We start from the raw sequence: 7129 nt of genomic DNA, 5'->3' as shown, positions 1-7129 counted from the left end.
ATCTTATGGTACATATTTTTTCACAAGGTCTTTCTGTTAAAGATCAATAATAAAAACCTGTAGGGAAGAAGCGATGTTCATCTTGTCTGCTTGCTTTGGACATTGCCATTTTGGCTAGCCCCAAATCTAAGATTATCCTGAGAACAGATCATCTCTTTGCTTCAGAATCCATTTTCTGCATTAAGGAAATTGCCCTTCAGCCTGCAATACATTAAAAGCCCAATTTATGAAACTGCAAACAGTAACACGATGGACATAAATCTCACCAACAATGTAATTTGCATCAATTGTTAGTGTTATATTTCTGTCAGACTCTACTAAATTCACTTTGTTTTTCAAAGCAATAGTAAATAAGCTCTCAGATTGGAAGTAGAGTTATTATCACATCATAGCCTATCAAACAATGTAACTTGCCATTTCTGCCCACATAAATGATTGTGGCATGGAAACATCCACAGAACAGCTGTGTTCTTTGTATTCACAGGAGAGGCAGGTTGGAGCAATGGAAAGAACAACACACTTGGCATTTGATAATTACTTTCAAGCCTTGGCTCTGCCACTTATTATCTGTCAAGCCCCCTTCTTGATCCTCTATTTATTCATCTTTAAAAAGGATAATGATATTTGCACTGCATCACTCAGTTACCATTGTAAGAGCCAAATTTGATCATTAATTTAAATTTTTCTAACTATAAAGTTTTGTTTCAATGAGAATGTTTCGAGATATAAATGGAAAGTAAAATATGTGTTATAATAATATATGCATTATATATATTATAGATGTACATATTTATAATGTATATATTATATGTGTACATATGTACAATGTATAATATATGTACATATATATCAGTCAAAGAGAAAGAAGTATATGCAATATGAACTAACAAATATTAGAATGTATGATTCATGTTTTAACAATAATAACATATTTATGGGGTACTTTAGGAATTACAAGTACTTTCCTCAAAACAATCCTGTAAAGGAGATACACACATACATCTTCTCAAGAACATGATATAGACTGATAATGAGTTTTAGGGAAACATCTTGCCTAGAATCATAGTAATAAAAAGTATGTTCAGTAGTTCCAAGTTGAAAATAAAACCAAAAACCAAAAATAGAAATTAATTTCTGTGGAGGAGAATTCTGTTGAGCATTATATAGATATGTGTATCTATATCTATAAATCTACATCTATATCATTATATCTATATATTGCTATGCTTGACCATATAGTATGACACTTGACTTTGACCCTGAGAGCATCAATTACTTTCTAACTATTGAAGGATTCTCATGTAATTTAGGGATTATTCCTTTTCTGTCTAATTCCAGAGAGTATTAGTAGAATAAATTAGGGGAAATTTAAAAAGAGGTAGTTTTTTGGCCATACATTTGTTACAAATTAGAATATGCTGTCTATAAAGGTAGTAGTTCCCCACCACTATAGGTGTTTGAAGGTAAAATGTCCAGCTCAAGGGAAGAAAGAGGATTAATATATGGGATAACATGTGGGACTAAATGCCTTCTGTGGTTCATTTTGTGTTCAAGACTAAATGATTTTTTAAAGATCAATAAGAAAACACTCTTGCCTTCGATACAGGTATGATCTAGTAGGGAAAATAAAATGTATATACATTATGAGACATAATGAGTGTCATAAAGAGTGGCAAGTATGTTGCTTGGATGATTAGCTTAAATAATCTAGGTCTACAATAAATTGACATCTTGTCATTAATTGTCAAAATCAGTGTCTTCAAGTCTGAATATGAGCAGTAGGTTGCATCTGTAACCCTTGTGTCAGGTATTGAACTTATAGTAATGTTTTTGGGATACTTTGGAACCTTGAATTTCTCTGGTTTATTGCTCTATCCAGATGATCTAGAAAAACTGGTATTAAACACTTCACTAAGAGCAGTTCACCAAAATAGCCTAACCATACCAGATCTAAAACTGTGGTATAAAGCAGCACTGATCAAAACTATTTAGTACTGGCTAAGAGATAGAGTAGTGGATCAGTGTATTAGGTTAGGCACATGAGACACAAATAGTCAATGACTGTAGTAATCTACTGTGTGATAAACCCGAAGACTCCAGCTTCTGGTATAAGAACTCAGAGATAAAAACTGCTGGGAACCTGAAAAACAGTATAGCAGAAACTAGGCACAGACTGACATCTTACCCCAGATACCAAGAAAAGGTCAAAATATTTACACAATTTAGACATGAAGAGTGAGCGATAAGCAAACTAGAAAAGCAAGCAATAGTTTACCTGTCAGATCTGTGGAGAAGGGAATAATTTATGACTAAACAAGGGATAGAGAACACCATGAAATACAAAATGGAAAATTTTGATTACATTAAATTAACAAATGTTTTACACAAACAAAACCAATGCAACTGAGTTAAGAAGGTAAGCAGAAAGCTGGGAGACAATTGTTATAGCCAGTGTCTCTGATAAAGGCCTCATTTCTAAAACATATAGAGAACTGAGTCAAATTTATAAGAATAGAAGTCATTCCCCAATTGATAAATGGTCAAAGGATATGAACAGGCAGTTTTCAGATGAAGAAATTAAAGCTATCTATAGCCATGTGGAAAAAAATGCTTTAAATCACTATTGGTTAGAGAAATGCAAATTAAAACAATTCTAAGGTACCACATCACACCCATCAGATTGGTTAACATGACCAAATAGGAAAATGATAAGTGTTGGAGAGGATGTGGGAACATTGGAGCACTAAGGCATTGTTGGTGGAGTTGTGAACTGATCCAACCATTCTGAAGAACAATCTGGGACTATGACCAAGTTGCTATAAAGGTCTATATAACTTTACATAGGGCTATAAAACTATGCATACCCTTTGATCCAGCAATACCACTAGTACGTCTGTATTCCAAAGAGATCATAAAAAATGGAAAAGAGCCCACGTGTACAAAAATATATATAGCATCTTCTTTGTGTGTGTGTGGTGGCCAAGAATTAGAAATTGGAAATTGGAAATGCCCGTCAGTTAAAGAATGGCTGAACAAATTGTGGTCTATGAATATAATGGAATATTATTGTTTCAAAAGAAATGGTGAGTAGGTGGAATTCAGAAAAAACCTGGAAAGACTTGCATGGACTGATGCTGAGTGAAATGAGCAGACCTAGGAGAACATTGTACACAGTAACAGCAATATTGTGTGATGACTGACTTTCTTAGCCTTAGCTCTTCTGAATAATGAAATAATCTAAGATAATTCCAAAATACTCATGATAAAAAATGCTATTCACATCCAGAGAACAAACTATGGAGTCTAAATGCAAATCGAAACATACTATTTTGTCTTTATTTGTATTGTTTTTTTTTCCTTTCTCATTGTTTTTCCCTTTTGTTTTGCTCCTTCTTTTACAACATGACCAATGTAGAAATGTGTTTGATGTGATCATACATGTATAGCCTATATCATATTGCTTGCCATCTTGAGGAGGGGGGAGTGGAGGGAAGGGGAAATATTTATAAAAGTGAATATTGAATAGCAAAAATAAATAAATAAAATTTAAAATATGTGAACAAACAAACAAAGATATAATAAATAAATAAATGAATGAATAAGCAAAAGAGTAGTTCACTAGTTATCTTGTAAACACATATGCACATAGGGCTTAGAACAATTTTATATGCAATTTAAATGGAAACAGGTAAAAGCTGCAACAGAGTTCACAGAGTCATGATATTTTCTGGTGGGCAAATACCTTCCTAAAAACCTGGAAATTCCCAGTAACTTAAAGTCTTTCCCTGGGCAGAGAATTTGGGTTTTGATCCCCCATATTGGTACTCTACTTAATTCTTTTCTTTCTAAGTAGCTTTTTTTACTTCCAACGATTTTTACTTCCCAACATTCTTAGGAGATGTCCGCAGTAATGGCTGTTCTCTCTAGCTCTAATATACCTCCCTAGAGCTCTCAGTGCATCCCTTGCACTGCCCTCTAAAGACTTTGCTTCCTATGACTCAGTTCAAAGTACTTCTGTTTCTCATAGTTCAGCAGTTCCACTCTCATTTTGCATATTATGATTATCAATTTTTTTTCCCCAGGAGACTAACTCTGTGATCTTCTGCAATCCTTCTTTCATCATACCATTTCCCTGGAACCAAGAGATAGGATATTTTCTTCCTCTCTCCTCTAATTTCTTGGTGATATTACTCTTTTTACCTGTCATATGGGCATTTGTAGGTTATCTTAGCATATGATTTGACATGTTCATCTCTAACTGGTTTATGCCATATTGCTCTCTTGTTTTCCTAGTATTTATGGAACAACACTGAGTTTTTACCTCAACATCTGGTATCTTTGAGTTTATCAAATTAGAATAGCCTCTGGTCTATGCCTAGACAACCTAAGATAGTGTCTTCCATGTGGAAAATTGTCTGGACCTGCTTCCAAGAGGCTAGCAGACTGAAGGAGGTATGGTCACTCTGTGTTGTCCTAGTCTATTTTTCCTTGGCTGTTTAGTTGAAAATGTGAGTGTCTTTAAAATGGATTAACTCAGTACCTGTCAAAGCTTTTATGGAATCTGCATGTTAGAAAGAATGTGTGGTTAGTGGAGAGAGAGAGGGCCCTGGGCTCCCTCTGTTCCTTCCCTCCCCAATTAAGGCTATATGACCTTGAGAAAAGGCCTGTGGGACCCAGGAGCTTGAGAAGTTTGAGTAGCTCCCTACCTAGGGAGTAGAAGGAAGGGTGCAGGCCCTGGTGGTGGCTTCCCTGTACCCACTGTCATGGTTTTCCACTGGAGGATGAAAAATTACCCACTCTTCAGCCAGGAATTCGTCATTCACAACCATGTGGATATCCACTTTTGCCTGGTGCTTTGCGTCCTCATTGGGGTTATGTCGAGGTCATGGCCAAGACTGCCTTCCTATTTATTTTACTTTAGTATAATATTAATATACCCTCATTAGAAAGCAAACATTTCAATACCACTGTGGGCTGAAGGATCTGGTCACAATCTTGCTTTACATCTTCATTACCATCATCCTGAATGCCATGGTACGAGTACATCTTGGATAAAATCATCAGGCAACTTCATTTCTCCAAGGTTAAAGACAGCAAGTTCAATGAATCTGGACAGCTGGTAGCCTTTCATCTCACCTCCTTGGTCTGGTGCTTGTATGTGGTTGTGTTTGAATGATACTTAACAAATCCAAGAAGCCTCTGGGGAAACTCCCCTCATGTGTCTCTCCCCTTACAGGTGAAGTTTTTGTACATTTGCCAGCTGGCATACTGGCAACATGCCCTTCTGTAGCTGTACTTCCAGAAGGTGCAGAAGGAGGAGATTCCGCATCAGCTGTAGTCTGTCTGTATTTGGTTCGCATAGCTGGAGCATACCTCTTAAACCTGACTCACCGGGGCCTGATCGTGCTGCTACTGCAGTGCATGATAGAGTTTCTCTTCCACATGGCACGGCTTTTATACTTTGCAATTGAGAACAATGAGAAGCTATTTAATGCTTGGACAGTGGTGTTTGTGGTCACCACATCTTTACCCTCACCCTCACTGTACTGGCCATTAGTTTTCCACTGGCTAGTATGGAAAATCAAACTTTTGATATGGAGAAAACAACTTCAATACCTTACTCTTCAGGCTGTGTGTGCTGCTGTTGGTGTGTGCCTCCCAGGCCTGGATGATGTGGCAGGGATACTAGAACAAGAAGAGTGCCAAGAACAGAGTGATGCTTGCACCCATACTTCCAGCCAACCTAATTAAAAGGGAATCTGGTTACCATGAAAATGGAGTACTGAAAGCAGAGAATGGGATGTCCCCACACACTATGAAGTTGAAGGCTCCTTAAAGGCAAAAGGTGGAGAACAGGAATTCTTCCTAGTGGGGTGTGCAGTATAGAGGCCACAGGCCCAGGACTAAGTTACTGCCCCTATTTTTCTGCTTGTTCCACTCCCATCTTGAACAGCTGAAACATGTATTTAGGAACTCTCTCTCTCTCTCTGTCTCTCTCTGTCTCTCTCTCATCTTTCTGTCTTTCTCTGTCCCCTGTTTTTTACAATACAATTTTAATAAAACCCAAAATCTTCTCCTTTCTTTATATTCTTGAGCCAACTCACTTCCTCATATCCTTTGTTTGCTGGGGAACTTAGAATCCTTGATCTTTATACTTGTCTTTCCTTTGTATCTTTGCTGTTTTTGTTTGCAAATTATTTTTCTTACATTATTGTGCAATTATTTGATGCCTGATTTTTGTGATTAAGGAGGCCCACTTTTTTCACCAGTAATGTTCAGCTTCAGCTTCTTCTGGGCCTAATGCATTTCCAGGGAGCACCCACTTTGGGCTGTTAACAGATATCCATATTCTTGGACTGTTGCACCCTGTGGTCAGCACATAAGATAGGCAGTAAAAGGAGAAATGACTGGATCCTAAAATTTACCCTTCTTGACTAGTCATTTAATAGCTCCTTTTAGCTGCCCAGGTATTTTATTTCCAGTTTCCCATGGGCTGTCCCAAACCAAAGAAATATGACAATGGTTTCAAATGTTGCCTGAAGAATTTGGCATTGGGATGTAGTAATTCAATCTGAAGACAAAACATGAAAAGTAGTCTTGACTCTTGGATTCTAGGACTGAAGGGATACTTGCCTGCTGCTATTCCTTTAGGTAGGTGCTATTGGAGGGTCGTGTTCCTTTCCTCTTCATGCCCAAAGGCAAAAGAAAAGGCAAAGTATGTTGAGGCAGAGGCTCATTCTGGAAGGTGGGGTATAAGACAGATGCAATGATGATCAACTCCTTTCTTCTACATCCCAATCTGCAGTTGCTTTATTGACAGATTGATAAGTATGCCAAATAAAACAACAAACAAAACATGGTGAAGAGAACCAAGGGTATAGTAATCTTAGGCCCAAAGTAATCTTAGGTTCCTCTCTGAAATAAGACTTGGCATCTTGTTTTTAAAACCTCTCTGATTTCCTCATTTCTTTAGGTGGTCTCACTCAATCCTGAACCTTTCTGTCCCTACCCCCCAAACCCTGTGCCCCCACCTCTTCATCCTGTTTGTTTAGTATTGAAGGGCAGGATAAGCCACTGACTCTCTGGACTTACTGGTGCTTTTTTTTTTTTCCTGCAAATTGTTCTCATC

The 7129-nt window shown here is 37.4% G+C and overlaps 1 pseudogene; it reads left to right on the top strand.

The window, feature by feature from the left end:
• Nucleotides 1-4763: 4763 nt before the first annotated feature.
• LOC114027921 lies at nucleotides 4764-5836 on the top strand (annotated as a pseudogene).
• Nucleotides 5837-7129: the final 1293 nt, after the last annotated feature.

This window comes from Vombatus ursinus, unplaced genomic scaffold (genome assembly GCF_900497805.2).
Source record: "Vombatus ursinus unplaced genomic scaffold, bare-nosed wombat genome assembly UNPS02014864.1, whole genome shotgun sequence".
In the NCBI taxonomy this organism is placed as follows: Eukaryota; Metazoa; Chordata; class Mammalia; order Diprotodontia; family Vombatidae; genus Vombatus; species Vombatus ursinus.
This window is presented reverse-complemented; position numbering and strand designations above follow the sequence as displayed.